General features: G+C 43.7%; 1 non-coding gene and 1 pseudogene across 1 annotated transcript; both read right to left on the reverse strand.

Moving 5' to 3' along the window:
• Nucleotides 1-4,240: 4,240 nt before the first annotated feature.
• On the reverse strand, nucleotides 4,241-10,741 carry LOC150011723 (latexin pseudogene; annotated as a pseudogene).
• On the reverse strand, nucleotides 4,961-5,067 carry LOC150011724 (U6 spliceosomal RNA). The gene has a single exon (XR_016510918.1). It is a non-coding gene; the product is annotated as a U6 spliceosomal RNA (small nuclear RNA).
• Nucleotides 10,742-18,760: the final 8,019 nt, after the last annotated feature.

Below are 18,760 nucleotides of genomic sequence, written 5' to 3' on the forward strand. Positions count from 1 at the left end.
CATACCTGGCTAGAAACAACTAGATGATCAAGTTTTCTTTCACATCCAGTTCAACAAGTTCTCTACAACACATGTTCACTGACAGCCCAGTATGCCAGGCACTGTTCTGCAGGTTTGGGATCTTGAACAAAACAAGATAAATATGTAAAAAAAAAAAAAAAAGATAAATATGTAAACTTCTTAGGAAAGAGGAAAGTAGCATCAGACAAGGGCAGTGAGGGGTGCCAGTTCAGGGAGAAATGAGAGCGTTCAATAGTGTGGACAAAGGCCAGCCTCCCTGAGAAGGAGACGTGAAGGAGGTGAGGAAGTAGCTGAGTGGCGTTCCAAACAGTCACCAGCTAGAGCAAAGGCCCTGACATGGAAGTGTACATGTGAGGCGGCCAGTGTGACTTGAGCTGAGTGTGCAAGAGTTGGGGGCAGGGTGGTGGTGGGGGACAGCCACAGATTGCTGCTTCAACATGCTAAGGAATATTTAACACTGTCTAAGGTCCTTGGTCCTGAACTCATCCCTGCCCGGATTCCTCCCCTGCTAAACTTTAATTTTAAGGACCCCCTTCATCATCATAAATGCCAGAACGGCAACTGCCAAAACTGTATTATTTGCATAGCTGTGCATTTTGTGTTTTACCTCCTTAATCCTAAGTGTCTTCAATCTTCCTAGTTTCACGCAGGTATTGGCCCTTCCTTTTTTGCTCCTTCAAGGGACCCCAGGTCTTGGCGGCCTGGAGGAAGGGAAGCAGAGCAGCTAGAGAGCAGGTGGCCAGGGAAGCAGTGGCTTAGAGTACAGCACCCAGGAAAGAGGACCCTCAAGAAGAACTGTCCCTGGAATTCACATTATTGAGCTTCTTGACTAGGACTCCTGAAGTGAGTGAGACTGTCCCTGCTCTCTGGTGACCCCAGCCAGGGATGAAGTGTGAGGAGTGGAGTTGGATAGAGAAGGAGACAAACACATACACAGAAAATTCTAACACATGCTCAACGTTTTGTTTGGGAGTCTCCAGCAGCTGGCATTGTGAGAGGGAAGAGAGGCATGTGACCCTCAGGGATGCAGAGTTCAGCTGGCCACTAGCCACCAGCTGGGGACTCTGTGCAAATCAGTTAATTTGCCCTTTCTGTCTTTGAAAACTGCTGGGATAAATACATATTTTTTAATGAATGCACTTCAGCTTCCTTGCATGTTAAGTGGGAGTAATAATAATATTGTTGACTGAGGGTTCCCAGAAGCCAGCCTCCACCCACTGCTAAGCTCACTCTCCTGTCCTCAGCCACTGACCCCTACCCCCAGCAGCACGTGCACATGCCCCCAGTGCGGTGTCAAGCGTGCCATCAAGTTATGTCTTGAAAGGAGGATTATACCAGCTGGCGGATGTGTCCTTGTCTGCAAAAGACAGCAATAGCTGATGTAATGGTCATTACAGTGTTATACAAATGTGAGTTGTTACTATTATTATGATGGCTGATCAATGGCTAGGGTTGCCAACTTTAGCAAATAAAAATCCAGGACACCCAGTTAAATTTGAATTTCAGATAAACAAAACATTTTTTTTTTTTTTTTTTTTTTTTTGTCTAAGTACATCCTATACAGTATTTGGGACTATAGGGGAGGCAAATTTTTATCCCTCTCCTCTTAGGGCTTTTGGTTGGGCCTGATAATTAAACTGACATAAAACAAATTAACCAGAGAAAAACAGACACATTTACATAAGTTTTATGAGAAACTTGGAAGGGAAATTAATTATAAAGAGACTTATAAGGAAATGAAAACCCAAAGAAATGCCAAAATCTACATGCTTTTATATTGAGTTGAACAAAGAGAGACAATTGTGGAAAAGTAACCAAACTACATGGGGAGGCTAAAGGAAGGTAGGAGTTATTTTAACAAGGTCCATGTACAGAAGTCTCTTGGCTTTAACTAACCTTGGAAGGATGTTTCTTTTTTCCCAGCACAGGGAAAATCATCTTTCACCTGGGAGTTTTTGTCTCCTGTTTTCAGGAAGAAAGTGGGGAGATTAGACTGCCCTTCTTGCACCCGCTGGTTTTCAAGTGCCTTTAGCTCTACAGTGGCATGTTTTTGGGGTAACATATTCTGCCACCCTTCAGGACATACTTGTAAAAATATTATTTGTTGTTTATCTAAAATTCCAAATTTAACTGTGTGTCCTGGATTTATCTGGAAACCTTACTGATGATTTTATTGACTAGCTGGGATGACAGGGATGTGGGACCAGGAAATGGCTCTGCAAAGGCTGTCTAGAACTGATTTGAGTGTGAGGCTGCGTCAAGACTCCTACTGGGGCAGTGGGATTGTTGCTGCACCATTATCTTAGGCCTTTATTTGTTAGTGAATCTTGGGCCTTCTTAGGGTTTCCGTTCTCTCTTTCCTCCCGGTCTGGACAGGACCAGTCTGGGTACCACCCTCAGTGAGCTCCTGGGCTCATTGAGTATGTAGTGAGTGATAATATTAATACCACATTGTGTACCTACTGGGGACTGTGTGCCATGCTGGATGTTCTAGGGATGTGAGCTAACAAAGCCACAAGACTGGTCAGACTCCAAAGCCCAGCTCTCTTCCCATTGTACCATGGAATGACCTGTTCCAAGGATAAAGCATCTGGGATGGTGAGGGAGGGAGCAGCAGTGGGGGTGGGATATCATGAAATGGCTTTTCACCATCTCCTAGGCACTATGCTAAATTCATTGAGGTGTCACAAAAATCTTGTGAAGTTCATTCTCTAGGAGATGCTGAAAGCTGTTTCTTCTTCTTTTCTTTCTTTCTCTTATTTATTGTTTTTTTTTAAGGTTATTTCTTGCCCAAACTTATATCAATTAAGTAGTGGAGCAGTGACTTGACCCCAGGTCTGTCTCGTCTCAAGCCTAAGTAATTTTGCCTCCTTTATGTGTACATATTGTGGGATGACATGTGTGTGTGGGTCTGTATGCGAGCTCACAGTTGCTTCCTAGCTTCAAAGTAGGGCTCCCCAGTTCTCTACAAGTCTTTCTCTCTCAGGGTGGGTCTAGGCCCTTGGAGATGGTCACGCTCTATTGGTGCTGGCTCTGGGCCAACGTTCTCAGCAGCCTATGCTGTCTGCCCCTGACCCTCAATCAGCAGCTTCTCTTGGGCGTTGCCTTCCATAGCCAGAGCCAGAGTCACCAGAGAGGGCAGGCAGATGATCCCCAGGCTTTTGGGCCTTAGGCAGGGGAGGTGGGGGCGTGAACAGTGAGGGCGCAGAATACTGGCACTGAAGGGACTGACAAGCACCATGGAGGCCTTGATCTCCAGTTCTGGCTCACTTGCTCATGTGCAAGCTCACTTTGGAATCTCTGGAATCAAACAGTATTAAAGCTGGAAGGGACCTTAGAAACCCTCTAGTTTTATCTCCTCATTTTACAGAGAGGAACAGAGGCCCAGAAAGCAGAAATGACTTATGAAGATCGCTCATCAAGCTAATGGTACAGAGGTTTAGAATCCAGGTCTCCCATGTCCAGGTTCAGGGCTCTCCATACTCACATCCATGCCATCTCTTGCAGTGTGCTGGCATCCGTCCCGACATATTGGGACCAAAAAGAGCCTTAGGTTAAGGAAAGGGCTGGGAACTCCCATGAAAAGCTCAAGCATTTCCACTGAAATCAACAGGGAAAAGAATGCTCAATGAATGGTGCTGGGGTGACTGCACTATTGCTGGGGGGGATAATAAAGATGGGCCAAAACTACTTCTATTTGGATCGAAGATTTTTTAAAATTGAGGCCTTTTATTATGGGCTATACATAGCACTATTACTGTTTTGTTTTGTTTTTTAATAGTGTGTATTTATTCTTGCATGTTTAAGCTTCAGTCACCTTCAAAATACTTTTTTTTAAAACATATTTTATTTATTTATATTTAGAGAGAGGAGAAGGGAGGGAGAAAGAGAGGGAGAGAAACATCAATGTGTGGTTGTCTCTCACACGCCCCCAACTGGGAACCCGGCCAGCAACCCATGCATGTGCCCTGACTGGGAATCAAACCAGCGACTCTTTGGTTCCCAAGCCCGTGTTCAACCCACTGAGCCACACCAGCCAGGGCACACTATTACTGTTTTTAAGACACTTATAAGTCATGACACTCTTTATTGAAGCTGTACAGTTCTCTACTGTAATCAAGACATTTACACAGAGTGACACTTTGGGATTTGTTTGGCTCTTTAAGCTAGATATCACTGAAGACTGGCATTCACATCATTAGTAAGCATACCGACAACTTCACCCAGTGTTAGGGTCTTCGTTTATTGCCAGACGTCTGTCACATTTTACTTTAGTACCATATTATGGGTGTCAGAGGACTTGTATTTGCCAAGGAATAATCTCCTGAGGTGCAATGTCATGAAATAGAATGTAGTCTAATTCAATGAAGTCATCATCTCTTTGCACTTGCTTGACAGTTTGAATTTTTACCATTTTATACCAGTGTTCTCAGTAGAATTGTGCCATATTATATAACCACATGCAACTCAGGCTAAATGTCAAGCTGGTTTCATTGCTGGAGTTACACTTCCAAAACGTCTGGAATATTTTGTGTTTCATGGACTTGTGTCTTTGGCACAATGTATTATCTTCTTCATATGAGTTCTTTGCAATTTCTCCTTCAAACATGAAGTCAATTTCTGGTGCGATATCTTGCTCGTTGGAAAGTAAGGTACTTCAGCTGTGAAGTTCACTGTCACTTGTTTTTGGATAATTTCTTCCACAGAAAACTTAAGGTGATACTATGTCCTCCTCCTGGAATATCCTTCATGGTGGCTTGTACAACTGTCTACACCAGAAGAAAACATATGGCAAAGGGATATTTCCTTAATTTACAAAGGAACTCATACAAATGAATTTAAAAAGCAGTCTGATCATCAAAATAGTTAATAGTTAATGATCATTTACTATGTGATAGACTTTTTTTTCCAGTTTTCTAAAATTTATTTATTTATTTATAAAAATATGGAACGCTTCACAAATTTGCATGTCATCTGTGCTCAGAACCCATGTTAATCTTCTGTGTATCATTCCAATTTTAGTGTGTGTGCTGCCAAAGTGAGCACTAAACTTTACTTTAAGTACATGTGTTATTTCATTTAAATATCACAGTAAGTATCCCCATGAGATAGGTGATATAATTATCATAGCTGAGGACAAGGAAGCAGTTTGAGAAATAGTCAAGAAATATGAACAAGTAGCCTACAGAAAAATAAATATCAGTAAACCAATAAACATACAGACACATTTATTTAAAATAAATAAAGCTAATAAACATATAGAAAGATGCTTGATAGAGCTCACAATTGAAGAACTACAAAATAAAACTGGAATGCAGACATCCTTCCTCACCTCTCTGCTTGGCCAATACCGAATATGATGGTGTGGGGAAATAACCTGCCTGAAACTGACCCTCTACAGGTTCTGAGTTCTATCTTGGTATCAGTTCATGTCACCAGAACAAGAGACATTTGAATCACATTAGCTTAGCTGCCCTGTGCAAAAGTGCCTTCAGGCCAGTTCCACTTCAAGTTACACTTGACATCTGTTGATGTTTGGCAGAAGAAATGACCACATGAAAACACTACTTTTTCTTTTCTCCTGGAAAAAACTACCACTAAAGGTATTATCTACTATGGTAATCCATGTTACTTATATAAGAAAGGACCCACACAGCAAATTCTCAGTCCATAGTACCAGGCCCACCCTTAACTTTTGTAGGACCCAGGCAAGGTTCTTATACCAAGTGTCTAAATATTAAAATGTTATCAATCAAGCTAACAGAGTGTCAAAGTGTTAAATAAAATGTGTTCTATCAGCTCTTGCTGGTGTGGCTTAGTGGATTGAGTGCTGGCCTACAAACCAAAGGGTTGATTCCTAGTTAGAGCACATGCCTGGGCTGTGAGCCAGGTCTCCAGTTGGGGGCATCACACATTGATGTTTCTCTCTTTCTCCCTCCCTTCCATTCTCTCTAAAAGTAAATCTTTAAAATATATATATGCTCTAGGACTTCTGGCCAAGATGGAGGCCTAGACAGACACGCTGCATCTCCCTCCACAACTAAGAAGGAATACAACTACCTCAGAACTAGAGACAACCAGAAGTTCCAGAAAATCAAGCTGCATGGAAGTCCAACAAACAAAGATATAAAGAAGAAATACTCATCCTGACAGGGTGGGAGGACACAGTGTGGTGGCAGCAGCAGCAGTAGCTGCAGGGGTGGAAAGTGCAATCATATCTTTTAAAAAGTAGAGAGGGACACCTGGGGACCACTCCCAGCACCAGACCAGACCATACAGCACACAGTTCCAGCACTGAGGACAATAAAGCCTCATTGCTTCTGACTGTGCAAACCAATTGGGGGTTGGGGTGGAGGCAGAAACTCCCAGTCTCTCAGCAGAGTCTGCTTGTTTATAGGGCCCCTGTGGCCCTAGAACATCCACAGACCCACCCACTCTATGAACAATGGGCAGGGCAACTGATGGAGGGGCTCTGGTCCCGTATGGAAGAGGGAGAAGTGCCTGGAAAAGGGGTGAGTGCTGAGCAAGCGGCATTGTTCCCTCTCAGACCTCTCCCCCACACAGAACCACGAAGTGGTGAAATGGGTCGCCCTGTACTGATGAATCCCTAAGGCTCCGCCCCTTACAATGTAATAGGTTGCAACAGCTCTACCTAAGACACAGAGGCAAACAAACACAGGAGCCTGTCAAGATGAGGAGACAGAGATGTATGGCCCAAAAGAGGGAATGGATCAAGGTTCCAGTGCGAGAACTAAGCGACAAGGAGATAGCCAACCTAACAAATGAAAAGAGAGCCAATTTCACAGATATAGAGTTCAAAACACTGGTGATGAAGATGCTCACAGACTTGACAGATATCCTCAAGTATGGCAAACACATAAGAGAAGAAGTGAAGGCTATGCTAAATGAAATGAAGGAAAATCTGCATAAAACCAATGGTGAAGAAAAGGAAATCAGGGTTCAAATCAATGATTTGGAATATAAGGGAGAAAGAAAACAGTCAACCTGTACAAAATGAGGAAACAAGAATTGAAAAAAAATGGGGAGATGCTTAGAAACCTCTGGGACAACTTTAAACATGCCAACATCCAAATCATAAGGGTGCCAGAAGGAGAAGAGGAAGAGCAAGAAATTGAAAACTTATGTGAAAAAATAATGAAGGAAAACTCCCCAAATTTGGCAAAGGAAATAGATGTACAAGTCCAGGAAGCACAGAGAGTCCCAAACAAGCTACACCCAAAGAGGACCATACCAAGACACATCATAATTAAAATGCCAAAAGTTCAAGATAAAGAGAGAATCTTAAAAGGAGCAAGAAAAAAGCAGAGAGTTACCTACAAGGAGTGCCTGTAAGACTATCAGCTGATTTCTCAAAAGAAACTTTGCAGGCAAGAAGGGACTGTCAAGAAGTATTCAATGTGATAAAAAGCAAAGACCTACAACCAAGACTACTCTATCCAGCAAAGTTATCATTTAGAATGGAAGGGCAGATAAAGTGCTTCCCAGACAAGATAAAACTAAAGGAGTTCATTATGTTAAAGGGACTTATTTAAGAAAAAGAGGATCAACACTATGAACATTAAAATGACAACAAACTCACAACTATCAACAACTGAATCTAAAAAAAAAAAAAACCCAGAAAACAGAAAAAAAAAAAAAAAAATCTAAGCAAACAACCAGGACAGGAACAGAATCATAGGTTTGGGGATGATTTGCAGGGTTATCACCTGGGAAGGCAAAGGGGAAAAAATGGGGAAATGGTGCAGGGACTAAGAAGCATAATTGGTTGGTACAAAATAGACAAGGGGAAGTTAAGAATAATATAGGAAAGGATGAAGCCAAAGAACTTATATGCATGACCCATAGACATGAACTAAGGGGGGTGGGGTTGCTGGAGGGAAGAGGGATATTGAGAAGAGGGGGACAAAGGGAAAAAAAATTGGGACTACTGTAACAACATAATCAATAAAATATACTTTAAAAAAGAGAAAATATATATGTGCTCTGTCAGCCTACATTGACAATATGCTGTCTTAACAACAAAAAATTTTAATGTGTAAAGCTATGGTTATTATATAGCTGAAAGTTACAAAACATCAAAAGACTAAATTTCATTACTATTGCTCTTGTATGGGTGTACTGTTGATGGACTGTCAATGTTTGGTTGAGTAGTAAATACATACATAATTCATAAATGATTACATGTTTATCCAGTAAAACTTTTTTTCTGCCTTTGTCAAAAGATTCATGATTATAATCAAGATTTTCACATAATTTGTCTTCTGTTGACAATCATGCCAAATTAGATAAGCTTGCTTCAGTCATTGTAGTTCTTTGTTTTTTATTAACTTTAATTTGGAGAAACTTTACTGAGGCTGGAAATTATCAATATAATTCTCAAAGCAATACTTGGATTCAAAATTAAACCACAAATTTCCCGTATCATGTACAAACAAAATAATTAGGTGGCATATGATACATGATTGCTGTCACAAAAAATTACAAAATGTTAATTCATCATATAAACTTACCTCTCATACTGTGAAAATTTCTTAAAGCAATATGTGGATCTATAGAATAGCAGTTCGCAAACGCTTTTATGTCAGAACTCCTTTACACTCTTAAAAATCATTGAAAACCCTAATGACTTTTTGTTTATGTAAATTATAACTACTGATATTTCTCATATTAGAAATTAAAATGGATAACTTTTAAAACAACACACAAACATATATTCCATTAGCCGTCAGAGCAATGTTGACATCACACATCAAGCAGCCTCTGGAAAACTCTAGACACTCATGAGGAAATTAGTGTGAAAAGGGCAAATGACGTTCGAGTGTTATTATGAAAATGGCTTTGACTTCATGGACCCTCTGAAAGGGCTTAGAGATCCTCAGGAATCCTCAGACTACACTTTGAGAACCAGTGCTGTAGATGAATGTAAAGGATTGGCATCGTGTTTCCTACACGTTACGTCTAGACCTATAAATATACAAATATAAGCATTAAAAGAATTAGTCTTACAAACCATTCCTCAATGGCCACATGCAACTTTCTGACTGCTGCGCTAATTTGTAAGTACATCTAGAGTCATGAACTAGAATATGAAGAGAAGCAAGAAAAGGGGCACTTGGCATTTCTGGGAAGTGAGACCTTGTTAGGTAGGAGTGTACTACATCCCTGCTATCGGAGAGGAAGGACTGGATGAGCTCATTAGTCTTTTGTAAGCACTTTTGCTCTCCAATCCTGCCGGCGCTCTTCTGCAAAATCAGTGTCGGTCTCCCGCGTGGGGCACACAACCCATACACCTTCCCAGCATGTGATTCAGCAGGTTTTGCTTCAAGAACACAGTGAGGGATGTGGAGAAGCACTTTCCTAGGGCCTGAAGGGTGCCACTCCCTGGAGTGGATGCTTAGGTTCCAGGCCATGCTCTATCCTCAGTGTAAGAGGAGCCCAAGTGGCCCTTAATAAATTTATTTTGTGTGTATATGCGATATGCTGAGACCTCTCAAGCACTGAGCCAGAGCAGGACCCCTCTCGCCCCTCTTGGGTCTAAGTGCAGGTCTGCTGCATAGACCTTAGGATATAGAATCACACAGTCTTAGTCTCAGAAGAGACCTCAGTGGCCGGCCAGCCCAGCCCACACTCAGGTAGCATATCTTCCACATGTGATCACAGAGGTGAATTTGCCATGGAGCTTCAGGGTCCCTCACTTGCATGAGCCCTTCTACGACCTTGGAAGTGACCCTAGCAATATGTTCACATGGCCATATGTTTCTGTAAATTTTATTCTTTTCCTCAAAGAGCTCCTCCCAAATTGTATTAGCCTCATATCACACGACCTGGATTCCCCTCTAATGTGATGCCCTTCTCTGCTCAGGCACTTCCCTTGAAGGAACTGGATTTTGGACCAGGAGACCCAGATTTGAGCCCCTAGCCTTACTGCAGACTAGCTGTGCAACCTTAGAAATAATCACAGCAGCTAAGGGTACTGAGTTTTGCACTGTTCTATGCCCTTCCCGTGCTTTGTCGCTTGTAAAACTCAAAAATGCCTCTCACCTTCTCAGAGCTTCAGATTTCTCTTTTGTGGAGTGAGGCTTACATCCATCTATATGTCCCACCTCAGTTCTGTATATTGCTTGAGGGTAGGCCCTGCCTTAGTCACCACTGTGTCCCCAGCACCCAATGCAGCGCCTGGCCCAAAGTCAGAGCTCACTGAGTGTCGTGGAGGTAAGCACAGTTCTCCTGGCTGTGCTGACCAAGGCTGCTACATGAACCGTGTGGGCTCACAGGGCTCTTGTCTGGGGGTGGAAGTTTCACCACTTCCACACTGAGAAACCTAGGTAAGGACTCAGTTTCTTCATCTATGAAAAGGAGCCATAACGCTGGCTGGTACCTCACTGGGTTATTGAGAGAAGTAAGTGGGATAATTTGTGTAAAGCACTTAATACATGAATGCTAACTCTTTACTAGGCAGGCAATTTCATAATGGACCAGACAGCTTTATCAGTGGCTCGATGCTGAGAGCAAGGACTGTGTCTCACAAGCAAGTGAGCTCTAGAACCAAGCTCCATGCCTAACACATAGCAGGTGCTCACCAAACAGGTAGCTGAATAACGAATGAACACGTAAGAATGGATAAAAGAAAGGTCTTCCTTATGGCAAGTTAAAGTGTTACATCTTCCTCACACTGGCAGTAGGGAACTACCAGCTTCATTGGGGACTAAGTAATGAGAACTGCATTCTTGTCTTTGTCCTCTGAGCTCCTGTCTCTGCCCTGTTGCTGAAAGTAAAAAAGCAAATCACTTTTGAACTATTAGTTGGCCCACTGACATTGCCTTCTGCCAACCCTGGATTCACTGGATTCTCCCACAAATAATCAGAAAACTGGCAGGATTGTCTCTGCAACATTTAACCTAAATTAACGTTTATATTTATTTTTTAATTGTGCAAGTAATAGACATTCATCATAGAAAACTATTTTAGATAGAAAACACAAAACAAAGAAAATCAAACTAACTCCATGAGCAGAGAACCAGGGGTAAGATGTTAACATACGTTTCCACTTGTCTATAAAGATGGGGAGCCCTGGCTGGGTGGTTCAGTAGTTGGAGCATTGTCCCATGCCCCAAAAGGTTACGGGTGTGATTCTCAGTCAGTCAGGGCACATGCCTGGGTTGTGGGTTAGATCCCCTGTGAGGGCACATATGGGAGGCAATTGATCTATGTTTTACTCTCATCAATGTGTGCATCTCTCTTCTTTCCTCTCTCTCTTAAAAAAAAAAATCAATAAAAAACATGTCCTCAGATATTAAAAAAAAAGGATAGGGGTTATGGATTATTTATTTATTTATTTGTTTGTTTGTTTTTATAAAATCAAGTTCTTTTGTCAATGCTTTTTTTTTTCACTTAATGTATCTTGAACATCTTTCCATGTGATGTTCTCTCCCTATTGTCCAACAATAGAGACCTTATCATCAATACTTGTGTGTTTCCATTTCCTCTCTATTGTAAATGATGCTGCTTTCCCCACTCATTTGCTCTTCATGCACAAGGTGAGCATGTGCCAGTTTACAATAAATCAATAGAGCACATTTTCAGTATTCAGTGGGATGGTGCTAATTATGGGAGCCTACTTTTTGCCAACATTCTTACTTGACCCCCTCACTGGGGCCAACCAGTCACCCAGACAGTGGCTACACTCCCACTCCTCCCACTCCCATCTTCTCTGCTGGTGGTCCTCCCACCCAGGACATCCTCCAGGTGAGAGTGTGGCAGTGCTTTTTATTCTTCTTTAAACATTTGTTTTCAAACTTACTCCAAAAGCATGAATTGTCTTTCTTATTAAGATATTCATATAACAAACTATACAACTCAGTGGACTTTAGTACACTCACAAGGTTGTGCCACCATCACCACTATCAAATTCTAGAACATGGTCATCAACCCCCAAAGAAACCCCATACCTATGAGCAGTCGCTCCCTATTCTGCCTCTGCTTGGCCCCTGGCAACCACTAATCTACTTACTATTTCTGTGGGTTTGGCTCTCAGGATATTTCATATTGATGGAATCATAAAATGTGTGGACTTATCTCACTAAGCAGCATGTCTTCAAGGTTCATCCATATTGTAGCATGTGTCTGAATTTCCATCCTTTTTAAAACTGAATAATAAATATTTCATTGTATAGATGAACCACACTATATCTACCTATTTGTCTACTGATGGATACTTGGATTGTTTCTACCTTTTGGCTATATGAATAATGTTGCTATGAACATTAGCATACAATTATCTGTTTTAGTCCCCATTTTCAATTCTTTTGGGTATGAGATAGAATAGGAGTGGAATTGCTGGATCATATGATAATTCTATGTTTACTTTTTCGAGGAACCACCACACTGTTTTCTACAGCGTGCTGTGGCTGCACCATTTTACATTGCCACGTATGAGAGTTACATTGCCACGTATGAGAGTTACATTGCCACATATGAGGGTTTCAATTTCTTCACTTCCTTGTCGACACTTGTTATTGTTTGTTTTTGATTACAGCCAACCAACCTGGTGGCTAAGAAGTGGTATCCCATTTTGGTTTCGACCTGCATTTTTCGAATGACTAATGATTTTGAACATCTGAGACATGTTTTCTTCTGAGAGTTTTATAGTTTTACACTGCATGTTTAGGTCTTTGATAATTTTGACTTAATTTTAGTATAGAGGGTCAAATTCATTCTGCTGCGTGTAGATGTTCAGTTGTCCCAGCATCACTTATTGAAAAGATTATTATTTCCTCAATGATTTGTCTGGCACCTTTACTGAAAATCAATTACCCATAAATATATGGGTTTATTTCTGGACTCTGAAGTCTATTCCATTGATCTATTATATCCACCCTATGTCAACACCACACAGTCTTGCTACCTGAGACAGAGTGCACTGCAGCTTTGCAGTAAGTGTATCAGGAAGTGTGACTCTTCCAACTTTGTTCTTTTTCAAGATTTGTTTTGGCCATTCTGAAGCATGAATTACTTTTATGGAAGGAAAAAATATATCTTACTATGAACAAAATTCTACATATTCAAATCATTACAACCCAAATGCTACCTCTTCTAGGGGCCTTTCTCAGACTTTCCATTCAGGATCTGCCTTCTTCTTACCGTCTTGTCAATACTTCTCTTATAGCCTCTTGTATCCCCATGGGATTGCTGGGATCACTAAACTCATTGGAAGACAAGCTCTTTGAGGGCAGGGATCCTGTCTTATTCACTTGAAAGTATTTTCTAGAGCTCCTGGAATTGAACTTAGGGCTGAGTATATGCTGAATGAATAAATTAATGAGTAAATGAGTGAGTGGATCAATAAATGAATGCTATTGAATTTATATTCTGATCAGAACCTGGGCAAACATCCACACAAAAAAAAGGGGGCTTAGGAAATGCATTCATGAAATATATGGCTATATCACTATTGACAAGTATAGTCATGTGTTGTTTTACCTGAATTCTCCTTTGTTTATTATAGTCATTATAATGCTTGTCAATAAGGAAAAATTGTGCCTGAATTACTGGAGGAATTATGTGTGAATTGCATACTCAGACATTCCAAGCCAGGGCCCAGCCTCAATCAATACTGTAACACAATAACAGACAGGTCTTATCAAAGCATCAGTGCTTGCTTAAGCAAAAAAGATTAGCCTTTGAATTAACACTCCAAACAGGACTCTTAATTAATCTGCTAATGATTTTCATTGTTTAGAGGGATTAACCCTAATCCTAGAGTTCCATGCACTTATTTGTCCCTTAAACAATCAGGGAGAGCTGAGGTTTGAGTTCCTGCCCTCAGTCCAGGCATGGAGACAGCACATACACCACTCTTCTAAGTCCGGGGCCAAGTGCAAGTTCACACAGTGGGCCCAGAACAGGAAGGCAGAAATAATTCTGCCTGGGAGACAAGGAAGTATCAGGCCACATGAGACTTTTCAACTGAACCTGGAAGCCTGCCTAGGATGTTGCCAGGTAGAGACAAGGACTGGAGGGTTTCAGGTAGGATGGGCAAGATATTCCAGGCAGACGTACCACCAAGAGAAAATGAATATTCCCAGGCACACACTTGTGCCAATACACACTCACACACAGAGATAAATCCTTCTCCCACAAGGGCTAGTCAGAAACTGTCTGAAAGGGAATGTCATTGTGTCTGCCTGAATCAGCCGGCAGCTCAAAGTCCCTCCAGGATCTGGGTTCTAGCTGTCCCTTTCTCAAAAGGGCATTTTATGTCTGCCATTCTTTGTCTTTCTTCCCATCCATACAGGCTCTATCTTTGCCACCAGGTTGAGCATTCCCTTCCTGGTCCTTACTCACTGCAAATTGTGGCACTAATCCCAGGAGGCTGGGTGTGAACTGGACCAGAGGTTATTGATCCTAAAGAAGCTACTACCCCTGCTGGGGCCTTTTACTGACCAGCCAAGTGGTGGGGGCAGGGAGAGCCTCCACAGCACTGCAGACCACTGAGTGGGGTATAGCCTTGTCCAATATTTAAAGCATTTCTTACAAGCAGTTCCAATGTGCTTTCTTTCATCAAGTATTTATTGATCACTTACCTTTAAAATCTTTTAATCGGATATTACAAACATATATTAAGATGCATATGTCATTAGTTATATACAGACTGAGACATTTTCACCAACTGAACACACCTGTGTAGCCCGAACACCGATCAAGAGACAGAATGTGACCAGCACCCTAAAGCTCTTCTCATTTGCTTCCCAGTCACCAGCTCCCTCAAGGATAACTGCTGTCCTAGGTTGTGACAGCATAGATCAATTTTATTTGGTTTTGTACATTATAAAAGTAGAATCATATGTTATGGACTCTCTTGGCATTTACCCTTGAACAAATAGATTGGTCAAAGACTCAAGAGGAAAGAGAGAGGGTGTCTGGCTATCATGAGAAACAGGGACCCACAAATGTAAAATGGAGTAACTCGTGTATATGAGGGGTCTCCGCGGTCCCTGGGAAGGTGAGGAGGACAGGTGGCCTGGTGGAAAGTGCTATGGTCTAGGAGTTGGACACTTATGTTCAAATTTGGTGTCCATTCACAGTATGCTGTGCAACCTAGGAAAATCTCTTTGCCTCCCTGGACCTCAGTTGCATCCTCTGCAGGGTTGGAGTGGTTAATTGTTTCCTACCTTTTCACCAGCAAAGACACCCTCTCTTATCTATTCCCACCCCCACCACCGCCATGGAGGTCATGCTTTGAAAAATGTTGCCGACCGAGCAGACTGCATGTAAGTAATGATTAATTTGTTTCCACACTTCTTGCTAACGGAAGATGAATGAAGCTGACTACGATCTGCGGCAGATAGGGAGCAGTGCCACCCTGAGTTGATAGAATTCCAAGAAAAAGCAGAGGCTCTTTATGGCTGAGTTACTCGATTGCAGCCTCACATGAGGGAAATGTGCAGAGCCTGGGGCACCGGATGAAACAAAACGAATAGCTTGAGAACCCCCATTCCAGACTTCACACAGCCCATAGCCCAGGAACCACTACCAGAGAGGCAATCACTAACTTTCCTTCCAGTTCTGATAAGCCAAGGGTCTGGGGTTTGTCCAGTTCCCCCTGGAATATGGGCCCCCTCCCCTGTCAGCCTGGCCTCAGCCCCCAGCTCCACTCTGTGCCCTTTACCCTGAGGGAAGGGACTCCTGCCTGGCCCACTGTTGGACAAGACCTGGAGGCCCAGGGTTTTCTCCTGTTGCTCCATGAGACTATGTGGAAACTGCCGATGGTACTTGAATTCCTGGAGTCCCCACCATTCTGGAGAGAACGCCAGTGTTCTCTTCAGGAACGGGGCCCACCTCCTCCAGGACTGGCTGCTCAGAACTCAGATCTTGTTCCTCACTTCCATCTTTGCACCCCATGAGCTCTCTCCTTTCAGCCCTGTTCCCATTTCTGTCTATGACCCAGGCAAGGAAGGGATAAGGTCTTCTTGAGGACAGGAATTGTGCTTGCTGGTGGGGAGAGAGCGGGGAAGCTTGGGGATAGGGGGGATGGATTTGGTTAAAGAGAGCTTCTTGGCAAAGGGGACTCATGCATGGATGTGGGAGTGTATGCAGAGCTCTGTAGAACGAGGTGTTTGAGGGGCAGGGGTGCTGCATCTGGGACAGTCTCACGCAGGGCACCCATTCTAGAGGAATGAAGTAACTGGAAATCTCTAGGTGGTGAGTAGAGGAGCGAAGAGGGATGCAACTAGGAGAGGGGTGGGTGCCATGTGCAATGAGCTGAGTCTGCTGAGAACTTGGACCTTGATATTTAGAAGCCGTGGTTGGGCATCTGAACACTGCTGGGGCAGATACCTGGATTGCCAGTGCAGAGCAGCCCATCAGTTCTGCAGACGGCCCATTCCCACTGTCTCCAAGGCAAGCACCCAGGCATTTGGACAGTGAGGTACAGAGGGAATTCAGAGGTAAGGCCTGAGGTGTCATCTTGGGGTAAAAAAAAAATGTTTGTCTGCTAGTTCACCTGGGTAGGCTTCTTGAAAGAGAATTAATTTCTGAAACACCATAATAGATGAGACAGATGGGCTGGTTAGAGGAAACACCATCCAAGCGTGTGCTATGGCTGGTGCAGCTCTAGAAAATAAAGGTGAATTGTGACCCCTGTCCTCAGAGAGCTGACAGTGTAGTGGAGAAGGCAGATCATGGAAAACCATAAAGATATAGAGCTTGAGAAAGGCTGTGATGAAGGGATGGGCAAGTGTCGACAGTCAGGTGTGTCTAAACTGCATTTTGACATATGAAGAGTTCTCCAAGGGATGAAGCAGGCACATACACAGAGGCACAAAGAACCTGTGAGAATCTGAGGAAAGTTATGGGCCCTCTCAGAAACACGCACATGCGCATGTTTCTAAGGTACGCCAATAATCAAGGGCATTGAATTCTGGGGCAAAGATGAATTTCAAGGACAAGGGCCCCAGCCAGGGTACAGCCTGTCCATGGAGAGTGGTTGCAAAAGCGTGACCCTCGTAACACGATTAGACGCTGGTGGGAGGGAGGTGGGTTTCAGCAGGAGCTACTCCCCAAGACCACGCTGTGCTGAGGGTGTGGCTGAGGTGGCTGTGGCATGAGGGACCTGGTGAGGAGGTGATGGTGGTGAACACCAGAGACAGTAGTTAGTGGTGGTTTGGATCATGAAGTTAGGAGTGGCAGCAGTGGTCGTGGTGACAGCAGCACTGTGTGGAGGTCAAATGCGCTGGTTTCAAAGTCTAGCAGACTGGTTTGCGCTCCAGGGTTGGTTGTTATCACCTCAAAGACAGCTTAGAACTCAGCCTTCAACAGTGGCTTCTGAGGGGCTGGGGGCAGGGGAGGGTCAGCACTGCCCAGCAAAGTTTCTCAAAATGAATGTGTCACCCCCTTCCCCACCTCGCCCTGCCTAACTCAGACAATATGGCCTCTGGGGCAGTGGGCAATTGCATTATGAAATTGTCCAGGTAACTCTGATCCATCCTGGGCACTTTGTCTTTCTCTTCCAGGACAACTGCCCAGAAAGGTCATTAAAAAAGGAACAAGGCACTCTTCCTCTGAACTAATTAGACCACCAGCAGCTCGACCCAGCCCAATTCTCCCAATTAGCTCAATTACTCAACACATTTTTAGGGGGCTTCCACATTGAGCCAGGCCCTGGGCCAGGTGTTAGAGACCCCAAACCCAGGTCTTATGCCACCCATGGCAGGGAAGGGAGGCCAGAGCAGAGACGTGACAATGCTGTGTCACCTCTGTGACAAGGAAAGCCCTGAGTACTCTAGGGACACCCAGGAAGGGCAGCCTTGGGTCATCAGGGAAGGCTTCCCAGAGGAAGAGTAGGTCAGGGCCAGGAGCCAGCCAGGAGGGTGGAGAGGCCTTTCAGGAAGAAGAAGCCACCTGTGCACAGCCTGGAAGCACAAGAGAACAGAGATAGTTCAGGAAAGTGCCAGTAACCCCAAGTGTGGCCCATGTGGCAAGAGAGGTGGCTGGAGAGACTAGGGGGTCAGAGTTCATTCTATGGGTGAGAGTGAGGGGGTACCTGAGTCTGAGGGAGTTTTCTGGTGAGCTGCGGTTACTCTGGGGACTAGATGGGAGAGGGGTCCCTGGGGTCAGGGAGTGGGTCAACTGGCTTCTCTGGGGATCTCAGCAAGAGATGCTGAAGTCTGAATGAAGAGAGTGTCCATGGGACTGGATTCCTCAGAAAGACACCCTCAGTATGGCCAATCCCCCATCCCCCAAGACCCCTGCAGGGGGGGATTCTTTGGGAAGCCTTGTGTCCTGCCTTCACCCTCTGAGCTGAGTTCATGTGGCCATCCAGCTCTTCCCCACTTTTCATCCTGTTTCCTCTTCCTTCTTTCCTTCTCCAGTCTTTTCAGTGCCTTCTGACAAGCTTTCTATTTCTTCAGCATCATCCTTAAACCTCCTCTCCTCTTCCTCACTGCCCTGGAAACCCAGCTCTCCTCTTGGGTGGTGACAGTCCACCTCTGTTCATTCATTAACGTTCTCAATTCCAAAGGCCTTGTGTCTCCATTTTAGCCTCCCTCCCACAGCCATGCCCTGGAGCTTTCTCTCCTAAAATACCTGCTCTTCTCGAAGCTTAAACATTCTGCTTAATGGTCATATCCCTCTGTGCTTCTGATCCCTCATCCCCACCTGCTTGCCCCAGGGTGTCACTCACCTAGACCTCCAGTCCCCCTCTCCCCACACCCTCTGGTCT

The sequence above is a fragment of the Furipterus horrens genome, unplaced genomic scaffold, assembly GCF_987537825.1.
Source record: "Furipterus horrens unplaced genomic scaffold, mFurHor1.1.pri manual_scaffold_4, whole genome shotgun sequence".
Taxonomy (NCBI): domain Eukaryota; kingdom Metazoa; phylum Chordata; class Mammalia; order Chiroptera; family Furipteridae; genus Furipterus; species Furipterus horrens.